The following is a 14,545-nucleotide window of genomic DNA, read 5'->3' on the forward strand; positions in this document are numbered from 1 at the left end:
ATAGTGGGTCCAGAAAAATTCCGCTATAGCGTATATTGAAGAGCAATGTTTTGAGTGGGTGGCAAGATGGACCTTTTGAACACCTTCCCTGTGATCTATAACTAATGGCTGCCATTGTCAGAACTAAGTCCTGACTTCAGAGCCTAGTAAGTCACCCAGAAATTCTTAGGGAGACTCTCAACTTTGGTGCATAGTTGACTACAGTTCCAAATATGCAGGCTCCACCATAGTCCCTGGTGTTGGTCCAGGCATAGGATTATTTTCTAACCTTCTTCCTGTAATTCTCGAAAGTAGCTGGGTTTAAGACCCACTGCTCTTATAGTTGAGCACAGAGACACTGAGACCTGATCCAGATCCGACGGCAGAGAATAAGACAGAGAGGCAGAGAGAGCCTACATATAGGGATCCGCACACAGTCATGGACAGAGTGGGTCTTCTGCTAACTGACAATGGCTCTGAAAGAGTTTGTCGGGCTACTTGGGTTTCTGGGCAGCTTTCTCTCCAACAGTGGGACTTTAATTGAGCCCAGTCCCTGGAGCCCATCACAGACAGTCAGGAGAAGAAAACCATAATCAAAACTTGCTACTGGACTCAATCTTCAGACCCAATTCAATCAAAAAAAATATTTCCCACAAGCTTTATAAGAGCTACACACCCTCGTTCTTCAGCAGCTCCGAAATAGCCTGTGAGCGACACCTGAGCCCCAAGCTCTGGACACTTCTTATTAAGTCTGACTCTCAGAGAGCTAGCTGCAATGCAGGAAGTGTTTGGACATCAGGCAGGATCTCCTTGGTTAATATGCACATGCAATTCTAGGACAGGAGTGTCATGAAGTTAAAACACTTACGAAATTGGCCTCGGACTCAGCTTTCCCTGAACACCTCCCTCTGAACTCAACAACAGGTTCACCATCAGGTTTAACATCCCTGTCCTAGGCTCACGTTGGACTAGGAGTCAGCCAGGAGTTCTCTCCTTGACCTATGACTACTGATCTTCTTGCATTTTCTATCTCAACTCTAGCTGTCACTCAAACCACTCTTGTGAGAGGCTAACACCTACCTTGCATTGACAATAGTCAATGTTGCCCCCTCCCCCACTCACTAGCTGAGAATTTGTCGGGAATAGACATGAAAGCGGGCACCTTATCTTTGTGAGTATCTGCTCCTCTGTTTATGCATCAATTTTCTGCACCAAATGAGGCTCCCAGAATGCCAAAACTTGCAGAAGCAAGTTTAAATTGTTCAAGATAGGTCAGCATTCTGCATTAAGTGCTGTGTTTCTAAGCCACTCCCACTGTGGCTGTGTCAATGTTTCCAGCCACTGTCACAGTGAGCCCTGACTTACTTCTCTTGCCCAGGACAAAGTCCTAAGATTCTACTATAAACCATTAAGAGTTCTGCTGTAAACTGGATGGTGGTAGCGCACGTCTTTATTCCCGGCACCTGGGAAATGGAAGCAGGTCGACCTTTTGAGTTCTAGGCTAGCCTGGTCTACAGAGCAAGTTCCCAGATGGCCAGAGCTATTACACAGAGAACTCTTGTCTCAAAAACAAACAAAAGAGTCCTGATGTGTAGCAATCTATAATTCTTCAGCCAGAAAGAGATAGTATCCGATTTCTCCGTCTTCTACCCAAAAGATGGGCATTAATTATACAAGTATTAAACAATAGAATTCTTAGCAAAAAATATCGCTTTGCCCTAGAGTGACAAGTAGTTTTCACCTCTAATAATTCTAAGCAATTAGCAGGGACTGCCTAGAGGGCCCTGTAGAGAAGAATTCCACAACTGGGTATGAACCTAGTTAGAAATCTTCTCTCAGAGGACGCAGAGATGGCCCACTCATTAGGACTACTTGCTGCACGCACATGAGGATCTGAATTCAGATCCCAGAATGCAGAGAACAAGCTGTGTGATTGGTTTCATATACCTCTGTAACCACAGCACTGTCGATGGGCAGAAATGGGAGCATTGCTGGGGCTTGCTGTCTGCTAGCCTAGCTGAAAACCATGAGCTTCGGAGTAAGGAAAAGACCCTGCTTCAAAGTAGCAAGATAGGAGCTGGAGAGATGGCTCAGCGGTTAAGAGCACGGACTGTTCTCCCAGAGGTCCTGAGTTCAAATCCCAGCAACCACATGGTGGCTCATAACCATCTGTAGTCAGATCTGATGCCTTCTTCCAGTGTAGCTATGTGCATACGCACATAAATCACACACACACAAATATACACAAAAAATACACTTATATATAATAAATAAATGTTTTTTAAAAGTAGCAAGATAGTGACAGAGAAAGACACCCAATGTCCCTGTTTGGTCTCTGAACTCATGCTCACAGGCACATATACCCTCTGTGGTACCAATAGCTCATAAATTTGAATGTTTGCTCACCAGAGAGTGGCACTATTAGGAAGTGTAGCCTTGTTGAAGTAGGTGTGGACTTGTTGGAGGAAGTGTGTGTTGGAGGAAGGGGGTAGGCTTTGAGGTTTCAAATGCTCAAGTCAGGCCCAGTCTCTCTCTCTCTCTCTCTCTCTCTCTCTCTCTCTCTCTCTCTCTCTCTCTCTCTCCCTGTTGCCAGAAGATCTGGATATAGAACTCTCAGCTCCGTCTCCAGCACCATGTCTGCCTGCAGGCCGCCATGCTTCCTACCATAATAATGGATTAAACCTCTGAGCCTGTAAGCCAGCCCCAGTTAAATGCTTTCCTTTCTAACAGTTGCTGTGGTCATGGTGTCTCTTCACAGCAATAGAACTTCGACTAAGATATCTCCCCATGCATGTGCACATAAATATCACACACACACACACACACACACACACACACACACACGCACGCACAATTAGAAAATAAGTTTCTAAAAAAACGAAAGAAGACAAACTTTGCCTTGATCTATTAGAAATGTCTGTGGTGGACAGAGGGTGGGAGTACCAAGGTGCATGTCAATGCACACTGATTCCATTACCAATTAGCAACAAGACTGAGATTAAAACCCAGGTTCCCTGACCCTGGCATGCAATAATGTTACATGGAAAAGCATCAAGTCTTTTGTAAATTAAGGGGCTGACTTGCAGCTCATCGCTACTTGGCAACGTAACTTGAGTCAGTCATTAGGAGCATATACCAAATGACCATCAGAGAGAAACCAATCTAAAACCTAAGCTTGACTCTGGCCATATGCATGAGTGGTGAAATAAAACCCAGTTTTATAAGAATTCCATTTATCCTGAGCTTTGTAAATGCATGGACTCCTGAAGAGATAATTATATACCCAAGTTGCAAAGGATAAAAAAAAAAAAGAGATACAATTTTTGGTGGTCCTTATAAGGCATGAAAATAGTCCTCCTTAATAGAGACAATGTATTCTTAAGCATTTATTTGAAAAGGAAAGGAAGAAACTGTGTAATGGATGCCCCCCCCCCGCAGGCAGCGACATTGCTCAGGTTGGTACATCACCCAGATACCCCACTGAAGAGAAAAGCTCACCCCTCTCCTAGGAGAAGAAACTCCCAAGCCACTTGTAATGGATAACTTTAACAGTCAACATGTTAAAACCTAGAATCACCTGGGAAGGTTTCAAAAGGGATTGTGCACATTGGGCTGACCTGTAGGCCTTTCTATGAGGGAAGGGTCTTGAGTGCCTTGACATATAAGAATTTGTCCTAAATGTGGGCAACACCATTCCCTAGGCAAGGGCTCCTGAACAGGATAAGAGGGGAAAGCCAGCCAGAAAGCCAGTAGGCCTACATGCTTCTAGTTCTCTCTGCTTTTGACTGGGATGTGATGTGACCAGCTGCTTGGGTTCTTGTCGTCACTTCCCCAGTGATGGGTGATAACCTGGAACTGTAATCTGAACAAATGCTTTCTCCCCTACGTTCCTTTTTGTCCCAGCATCAGAAGTAAATAAGAACACCACTCTTCTGATTATAACTGAGGGGTCATGGGGTATGATAAAATAAACACTGAATCCTATTGTGTTAAATATTTAATCTCACACCCTGGCTTTGATTATTTAGTTCCCAGATAAAAGACACAAAGCTTTTACGTTTTTACTAAGCTTTAATCAGTACTAGAGCTGGGCAGATATCTATCCTCTACTAGTTACTATGTCTACTTCCCTGCTTGTCTTCTCTCAATACGACTTGCCATTATCGTTAAGATGCTCTTAATTCCAATTAGCCAACCCTCATTGCCATGTTTGCAAGATTCCTACCCCATGGCATCTTCTGTCTCCATTTTCTCTCCCCCCTCTTGGCCTTGCTCAGACCCCAAGCCCAAGAATGGAAACCCCACCTTCCTCTCTTCTGCCCAGCTACAGGCTGTTGGCATCTTTATTCAACCAATACTTTTAAATTAAGGAGCAAGACCACATAGCGTCACTTGATGTGGTAAGGATTCACTTGTCCCCGAGGTAACCAGGGCCAGCCAGTATTTAGCAGTACAACACATAGTAACAGACCAAACCTCGACAGAATCCTGGGATTGTAGAGCTTGAAGGCTTAGGTGTCCCAGGAAAGAGTTAGATAGGAAAGGAGGGGTCTGTGGCCCTAGAGGTTCAGTGATGTGCACTCCTAGTTGATCAGTAGCTGATCCTAGCTGTCAGTGGCTACAGGACCCTGGCCCTTGAGACCAAAGTTGTTAGGTAGGACAAATGGAAAGGACTCTTCCTCCAGTGGTTGAGTGAAGATGACAGCTGTGTTGGACTTGCTGTTTGGCTGTATTTCTTCAATAATATTCTAAGTGCTCCAGGGATCTGCAGCTTGCCCTGCTTGACTAAGTTTACAGGTCAGGATTTGAGTAGCAGGCTCTTCACGCTTGCTCCAGTGAGGACTCAGACCATCTGCCTGACCCTTGTCAGTAACACCTTTGAGTCCATGGCATGGTCTGCATATGCATTCTCCTGGAAGGATAAAGAATACCACCAGTAAGTAGACTGGGAGCTCTCCTTCCATAGAGCAAAATGGACATACTGTCTAAAAGAATTAACATTTTATAAGATCCAGGGTTCAGTCAGTATTATACTTAGAAACTACAGGCACCGAGACGGAATTGGGATCTCCATGTACGCACATTAGAAAGCTCTTTTTTTTTTCAGATTAAAACTCATTATGCACTGTCCTAGTTTGGTTTCTATTACTGTGACAAAGACCATGATCAAAAGCAACTGGGAAGGAAAGGGTTTATCTCGTTTTTACACTTTACAGTGCATCATCATGGGAAGCCAGGACAGAAGCTTGAGGCAGGAACCAGGAAGCAGGAATCGAAGCAGCATCCACGGAGCTTCCTGGCTCATTGTTTGTGGTTTATTCAGCTCACCGTTTCATACAGCCCAGAATCACCGTCCCACGGGTGGCACTATTCACAGTGGGACAAGCCCTTCCCATATCAATCTATCAATTAGCAAGAAAAAAGTGATCCCCCCTCCCAAGATATGTCTATGGACTGATCTAGTGGAAGCAATTTCAGCATTTTCTCAGTTAAGGTTCCCTTTCCCAAGATGATTCTACCTTGTGTCAAGTTGACATTAACCAGCCCATGTAAGGTAGGCTGACTTTGGCCTCACTGTATAGCTCAGGTTGACCTTATATTTGTGATACTCTTGCCTCAGCCTCCCAGACATAAAAAACACATGCAAGTTGATTGTATGTATATGTGTATGATGTGCCTGTGTGCAGGATATGTGCATATACATGCTCATGCACATATGTAAAGGCCAGAGGAAAACACTGTATTCTGCTCTGTCACTTTCTGCCTTATGTCCTTAAGACTGGGTATCTTACTGAACCCCAAGCTGGGCTGGGTACCAGCTAACCCCAGCAATCCTCCTGTCTCGTCTCTCAACAGCTTTAGGGGATTTCAAGCACACAAACAGTCAAGCTTAGCTTTTGACATGGGTGCTAGGATCCAAAGTCAAGTCTTAAGACTCACATAGCCAGTGTCCTCACCCACTGAGCCATCGTTCCAGCCCCTAATTTTTCATCCATTCTTTTCAATTAAAAAAAAAAGACTTGATAATGTGGCTATAATCTCAACACTTGAGAGTTAGGGAGAGGAGAATGGATTTCAAAGCCAGCCTCAGTTACATACATGAGTTTAAGGCCATCCTAGGCTATCTGAAAAGCAAAGTATATCAGTGATTCTAGTCAGCTAAAAATGTATGCGTGTCAAACGTCTGCCTTTGGCAATTTTTTTAACTTCATAATTACAAACCTGCAGAGGCGTGGTGTATAATGAAGCCCCCGTACACTCTTAACCCGCTCCATGCTAATAGGAGTCACTGTCAACTGGCGAATTATAACCTGAAAGATGGTGGCGTGCCTGGCAAACGGTGACGGGGACTCATGAAGCTTAGCGCCAGGAGTCAGAGAATGCCCACGAGAAGCCATCCCAGGCAGATTTATTATGACATTAGATAATGTGCGTATGGCATTAATTATACCCTCCGAGTTTTGCTAGATTGCGGCCCCAGACAAGGTGTCAGGCAGTACACCCCGTCCACAGTGTCACAGAGCCACTTAGCAGTGACATCTTTGTCACCGGAAGCTTACAGCACTAGAAAGCCTCAGGCTCCAAGGACAGGAACACTAAGTGTCCCATCTTGCTTCGGTTTGGTGGGCAGCCAGGTGAGGTAACCTAATGATAGGAGAGCAGGGCCCCTTCCCCTTCCCTCAAAAAAAAAAAAAAAAAAAGACTAGAGAAAAGTAAATGGCTGAAACAGGACCAGAGAAGAGATTGGTTTTTTGCTAAGACAAGAAAATACTAGAGACAGAAATAAATAAAGAGACATAGGAGAGGGGTTGGAAAAGGCCTTTTCATCCTTGAATCTTTGACTCTCTCTGCCCAGGAACAAACGAGTTTCACAGCTTTATTAGAGCTGCTGTAACATCCCACCAAAAAAGGGGCCCAGAGTCTCCATCCTTTTCCTGCCACAAACCAAACAAACAAACAAAAACAAAAAACAACAACAACAAACATACAACTTCCATAAAAGTCCATTCTGGCTTGGACAGCTCTGATGATTAACAAATTCATTTTCCTGTTGAGCTAAGCTTTGTCTCCTGGTGACTGACAACTGCTAGGGGAAACAGGGGACCTCACCCTCTCCTTCTAGTGACAGCGTGTTAAGTGTCTGATAAGTCACCATATCCACAAGCCATGTTTTCTCAGAAGGAATACATCTCTCTCTGACCTATTGAAATCTCATTATCAAAGAATATTTTTATGTGTTCATAAGATACTGAGCAAGAATAAGATGTGTGTGTGCAACGTATCATGATCAAACTGGGACATAGCATTTTCAGTGTGTGTGGGTGCCGAGGTCAGAGGAAGATCCTTGGTGCCTTCTTCCCTTGCTCTCCACCTTGTATGTTTCGACAAGGTCTCTCCTTGTGCCTGAAGCTCACTATTTCCAGCCAGCTAGCTCCCGGGATCCATTTGTCTCCATCCCCAACTAGGTCCCAAGTTTATGAAGCCAAGCTTGGATTTTACTCGAGTGTTAGAGATTTAAACACTGAGTTATCTTGACTTCATAGTAAGAACTTCTTCTTACTAAGCCATCTCTTAGCCCCAAACGGTTACCCTTTCTATTCCTTTTCATTTTATGCAAATGAGTGTTTTACGTACATGCATACCCACCCACTGTATGTGCCCACTGCCTACAGAGTCCAGAAGGAACAACAGATTCCCTGGAACTGAGATTGCAGACAGTTGTGAACCACTATGTGGATGCAGAGAATCAAACCTGAGTCCTCTGGAAGGAAGGGCAGCCAGTGCTCTTGAATTCTGAGCCACCTCACTAGTCCCCATCTACCAGTTCTCTATGATGGGGAATCACTGTACTCTATTCACATGGCTATTTTGAAATGAGCCACAAATTGTTGTAGACCATTACTTCTCTACTAAGCTACAGAAGCCCAGAACTGTGGGGTAGGAAAGCTATGTGACTCAGGGAGCCAGTCCAGAACAAGGGTAAGATTGAGATATGTCCAAACCCCGAAAATTTCATCCTGAGACCAACAGGACTAGGGCTTCCTCCTTCTCTGGGCCTTCATGTCCACAGCCCACAAGCCTTATGACCCCACCTCTGCCACCCTTGGTGTGGTCACACAGCCTGGTGGCCAGATTTCAGGTTAAATTTCCTCTCTATATATAAGGTTGTGTCCAGCAAGCACCTAAAATTCCTCTTCATGCAAATGAAGCATTCCCAGCTCCTTGGCCCCAGACAATAATGTACACTCTCCCCAAAAACGCCCTACCCACTCCCTAAGGTTTATATAGCCCTTGTTCACCCTTAATAAAGAGATCTGTATCACTGAAAACGGTCTCCAGAGAATGCTGTTCCTCCCACACTCACGCCAGCCCAGACCCTGCTAACCCACCTATGCGTTATTTCTTCCAGTCCAGCCCATTGCCTGATATCCTGAGGGGAAAGGCAGAGCCAAGTTGTCACAGAACTAATTCATTCTCTGGTAAATGCGTTGGGCTTCTGTTATCTACTCCTCACTCCATCTTCCCTCTTCCAGAGTGCTCCCAGTCTCTAGTGACCACTATGAAAGTAAAAATACTTTCACCAATTAGACTTTGTTTAAAGAATTGGTGTGTAATATAAACACATGGATGGCCCTAGTTAGGGTGACCATTGCTGTGATGAAGCACCATGACCAACTTGAGGAGGAAAGGGTTTATTTTGCTTACGCTTCCACATCACATCATCAAAGGAAGTCAGGGCAGGAACTCTAGCAGGGCAGGAAGGAACCCAGAGGCAAGAGATGATGCAGAGGCCATGGAGGGATGCTGCCTATTAGTTTACTCCTCCTAGCTTACTAAGGCTGCTTACTTATAGAACTCAGGACCACCAGCCCAGGAATGACACCACCCATCATGAGCTGGGTCCTCCCCCATCAATCACTAATTGAGAAAATGCCTACAGAACTGCCTACAACCCGATGTTATGGAGGTATTTTCTCAATGGCGGCTCCCTCCTCTCTGCTGACTATTATCCCTTGTGTCAAGTTAACATAAAATGAGCTAGTACATGGATAAATAAATCTGAACACGTTATAAGTTTTACTTAACTCACTATCAGATGTGGGAACAAATAAGATGTTACGATCAGTTCAAAGGACAAAATGAAGGACCAGACACATTTACAAACAGAGAATATTGAACTAGTGTGCAAACAGAACAAATCTGGCTCCGTTCACAGTGGGAAGGGACTAAACAAACATCCAAGCAGACAGGACAAGATACCTATCACCTTCATTGCTTTCAGGTACATGGCCTTAGAGTGCCATGATCTGGTGACAGAACTCTATTGCTGCTCAGAGTCCCCAGTTGAGGGGCACTCGTGTAGTCTATGAGGGAGCTTATGCTCCTGCCTCTCCATTGACTCCTGGAAACCTTGGCATCCCTTGCTGTCTCGGCACCTGACCTGTCCCTCTGTTTTCATCTAAAAGCTTCCCCTGTGTGTGTCCGGGTCCAAACTTCCCACTTTCCTGCAAACAACAGTCATGTTGAATTCCACCAATAGATCCTCATCTCTAATTACATAGGCAGTGACCCTGTTTCCAGACCAAGTCACATTCTAAAATGCAGATACTTAGGACTTTAACATAGAAATGTGGGGGAAACCCAATTCAATTCATAACAGCTAAAGAAACCCCAAAGAATCTGAATTAAACCATCTGCGAGCATACACTCTAAACAGTGTATAAGATTCTCCACCAGAGCCCAAATTCCTTCCTTATAGAGCCTCCCAGAGAATGTCCACGAGACAATTCCAAGACGTATTACAAGAATAACAAGCAATAGCCTAGATCTTCGCGTTTGAAAGTAGTCTGCTAGGCTGTATTTTCCCTCGGAAATTACAGTTATTATTCGTAAATCTTTTGGGTAGATTTGGATGTTTAAAGTCAGGTGTTGCAAACGCCGGAAATGTTTAGAATACTCCATCCTTCACTTGTAAAGATAATTCGGCAACTTCTAGTAAATTTCAGGCTCTGAGCCAGCCCACTGTCATCATCCTCAAGGACCCATTAGAACCCGATGAGGACAGAATTAGTCTGCTCAGTCTGTATAGCCAAGTGCCCCAGACGAGGTGGCTTCCATCCACATTTTCTCACAGATTGCAATGCTTCCTCTGAGGGCCTGTGTCTCTGTGACAGCTACCCTCCTTCAGGGTCTTCATACCATCTCTGTTCCTGTCTGTGCACTAAATGTGTCTTCTAATGAAGACATTAGCTTAGGGTCCACACATGTCTTCATTCTGCACTTACGTTCTTACAGGCTAAGTGCAAGAACTTCATATATGATTTTGGAAAATAATAAGAGAAAGTTTAGAAAAATAACAATTCTAACTATAAAAATAATCCTGACCTGGATGGGTCCAGCATTGGGATTTCTTTTAAAAGCTCCAGGTGGGCTAGTGAGGTGGTTCACAAAGTAAAGGCATTTATGCCACTGAGCCTGAGTTCAATGCCTGGGACCCACATAGCAGAAGAAAACCAATACAAGCTGACCTCTGACCTCCACACGCATGCTGTGGCATGTATATTCACCCATGCAGACTCATACATATAAAATAAACTAATAAGTATTAAAATGTAAAGGCCCCCTGGTGATTCCAGTGTGTGTCCACCATTAAGAACCACTGGTGAGGGGCTGGTGTGATGGCTCAGTAGTTAAGAACACTGACTGCTCTTGCAGAGGACCTGGCATCTTTGTGGCAGCTCATAACCATCTATAACTCCAGTTCCAGAGGATTCAATTCCCTCTTCTGGCCTTCAAGGGCACCAGGCACATACATGGGGTACATTCATACATACAAATAGTTGTTAGATAGATAGACAGAAGATAGATAGTAGGTAGATAGATAGATGATAGCAGATAGATAGATGGATAGATAGATAATAGATAAGATAGATAGATAGATGATTGATGGATGGATGGATGGGTAGATAGACAGATGATAGATGGATGGATAGATAGATAGATAGATAGATAGATGATGGATGGATGAATAGATAGATGATGGATGGATAGATGGATAGATAGATGATAGATAGATAGATAGATAGATAGATAGATAGATAGATAGATGATGGATGGAGAGATGGATGGATGGAGAGATAGATAGATAGATAGATAGATAGATAGATAGATAGATAGATGATGGATAGATAGATAGATGGCTGGATGGAGAGATAGATGATAGATGGATAGATGGATGGATGGATAGGTAGATAGATGGATGGATAAATGTGATAGATATTTAAGTATTTTTTAAAGGGACAAAGAAGACCCTAAGTGAAGACTTTAGCCCCAGTTCAAACTACAAGAGTATGCACTATAATTTTTCCCAGTTATAAAATGAACCAGGTGGATGGAACGATTTTAAAATCCCTTTCAGTATTGAAATTTCAAGACACAGAGAGGAGAAAATAACCCGTAGTCTAATTCTTCTTTCATCCTGAACACTGCAACCTTTCGTGGCGTCCTGATAAGAAATGGTCCATTTGGGGTTCAAGAGGAAAATGTAAAGAAACAGGAAAGTTACCAGAGGATCAACTTCTAACCAATCGGGCGTCCTGCAGTAATACAGTTGGGCAAGATGCTCATGGCAGTCTGCCTAAGTGCTTTTGCAGCTGAAAGCTATCGGGAAAACATCAAGGGGCACCGTCATTAGCGTCTGCATGCAGCTGCAATGGGACTCCTCTGAGAGCAAATTTGCACAAAGAGTGTGGTATGCTAATTAAAATGGAATTCTGTGTGGACACTTTGCTAGTGGATTAGTTAAATGCAATTAGCATCTGGGGCAGAAAGGCACTCTGGGAAAGGGACTGAGCTAGGTGCATTTTGGGTGGATTGGAAGAATTACACTTTGGCTATGGTGCTTAAGGGAGCTGATTCTGCAACTCTCCATGGGGGTTCTCCTCTCCCCAATGAGATGAAATTTTGCAAAGCCGTCTAGAAGATTCCCCTACATCGGGCCACACACAAGCTTACCTCTTCTTAGCCTTACACCACCTTTCCACTTCCTGCCTTCCTTATCTCCATTCGACACAAAATGCAGTAAAAGGAAGTGAATGTCATACTTGTTAGTAGACAACCAGTTGCTTAAGAAAACAACTCATATCTTTATAGGAATTTCTACCCAAACCTTCAAAAATTAGGAAGGGAAGCAGGTTCCAAACTGGGAAGTAAAATGGACTGACTGCATAGACCAGGCAAGATAAATTATGGGAAAGAATGTGTGAGCTAAAATAATTGATTTCCTATTTCTTTTGCCAGAAGTAAGATGAAGAAGTCTGGAGTTGGGAGGCAAGATAAGAAACGGGGTACAGCTCAGTGGTAGAGCATTTGTGTGATGCTCTTGGCGATGTGTGAAACCGAGTTTAATCCCCAGCACTGAAGAAAACTTTTTCCTGTTGAAGAGCTAGTCCAGTGATTCTCAACCTTCCTAAAGCTGCCTAATGCTCAACCAGAGCCCAGAACCACCAGCCCAGGGGCACCCACCCACCCCACACACACACACAATGAACTGAGCCCTCAATCACTAAGAAAATACCCTGCACCTGTGGTTCTCGACCTTCCCAATACTACAACCCTTTAATATATAGTTCCTCATGTTACGGTGACCCCCCAACCATAAAATTATTTCACTGTTACCTCAAGTTTGCTACTGTTATGAACAAAAGAGACAAAAATCCACATCTCCGTCGGGGTTTAATAAATTCAAAACTTAAAGCTTTTCACAAACTAGAGAGAAAACTTCCTTACCCTGATAAAGCATTCCAACCAAACATCCATAAGAAATATTACAACCTTAAAAGTGTTCATACTGAATCCCAGAATAAATCACTCACTATTTACTTTTTCTACTGAATATTATCCTAATTGATGTCTTAGTTGTGGTTTCTATTGCTGGAAAAAAAAAAAAACAAAAAAAAAAAAAAAAACAAAAAAAAAAAAAAAAAAAAAAACCACCATGACCAGAAGAAACTTGAGGGGAAAAGGTTTATTTAATCTTATACTTCCAGGTCACAGTCCTTTATCCAGGGAGTCAGGACAGGAACTCAGGCAGGACAGGAACCTAGAAGGAGGAACTGATGCCGAGGCCACGGAGGATAGCTGCTTACTAATGTTCTCTCATGGCTTGCTCAGCCAGGTTTTGTATAGAATCCAACACAACCGGCCCATGGTAGAGCTACATACAGAAAAATGAGCTATCCCACACCAATTATCAATCCAGAAAACGCACTGTGGGTGTGGTCTGGTGGAGCATTTTCTCAGCTGAAATTTGTGCTTCCCAACTGAGTCTAGCTTGTGTCAGGCTAACATAAACCAACCAGCACATTGATGAATTTGGAAAAGAGAAAAAAAAAATAAGTACAAAAGAAAAGGAAAGAAAGATGAATTTACAGACTGCCTATGTAAACAAATCCAAATCAAAAACAATACAACGTGTAAGAATAAAAAAACTCTTCAGAATTGCCAATTGCAAAATAAAAATGTTAAAATCAGTGGACCCTTTAGGCCAAAATTTATCAGTCAGAAATTATAGTAGGAACAAATGCCACTTACAATAGAAAATTCTGTATATCTGTGAATGAATAAGGTATGGAAAAGTTTGACAGAGAAATTGAAATTCCCCAAAAGAAACTTAAATAGTGAAATATATTATACTTGTAGGTATAAGGACACAATCCCACATAGGTTGCTCTTTCCAAAACAATCCAAAATTTTATGACAGTAATTATATACCTAGAGAGAGCATTTGAAGGGCAAAGAATGAGAAGGAAATAAAATCAGCCATGAAATGATGTCATCTGAGCATGAGAGGTCCATTCCAGTTACAAATTCAATGCAGCTGTGCTTGCCTGCTCTGAGTCTGCACAAGGATGGGCCTGTCAACAGACAAGCCAGGGGCAAAGGGATCAAGAGGCCCTGCTATTCTCCTACCAAACTAGTAAGTAGCCACTGATAGATTCTGGAAAACAGGAGTCAATGCCATCCATCGAATAACCACTGACCAGTCTGCTAGCCATCTCTCACGGAGACACTCGTGGTCCTGGCTCAACGCACTGGCTCTCAAAGTTTTTAGCTACAAATGGCCATCATACCCTTACATGGTAAAGAGCTGAGAAAATAAACAAGCTCACTGATCTTTCTAGAAGGGCACTAATCCCACCCATGACCTTATCACACCAAGGTTGCTATGTCAACACATAAAATTGATGGAGACACAAGTATCCTATCCGCATACCCATCCTATTCCTCAGAGGTCCTCAATTCCTCTCTCTCTCTCTCTCTCTCTCTCTCTCTCTCTCTCTCTCTCTCTCTCTCTCCTTTCCCCTTTTAAGAGCTGTCTACACATTTCACCTAACATACACAATACCCTCACCCTTCATCGAAAATAACTCTAGTGAGTTCCATTTTCAGAGAAGGTCTCCTCTATTCTCCATAATAACAACATCTTGGTCCCTCTAAGAGCTACATCAATGGACCATCATCCTCCAGTATACACTTCCTGACGATGGAGATTCACCCCAGGACC

The sequence above is a fragment of the Rattus norvegicus genome, chromosome 10, assembly GCF_036323735.1.
Source record: "Rattus norvegicus strain BN/NHsdMcwi chromosome 10, GRCr8, whole genome shotgun sequence".
Taxonomy (NCBI): Eukaryota; Metazoa; Chordata; class Mammalia; order Rodentia; family Muridae; genus Rattus; species Rattus norvegicus.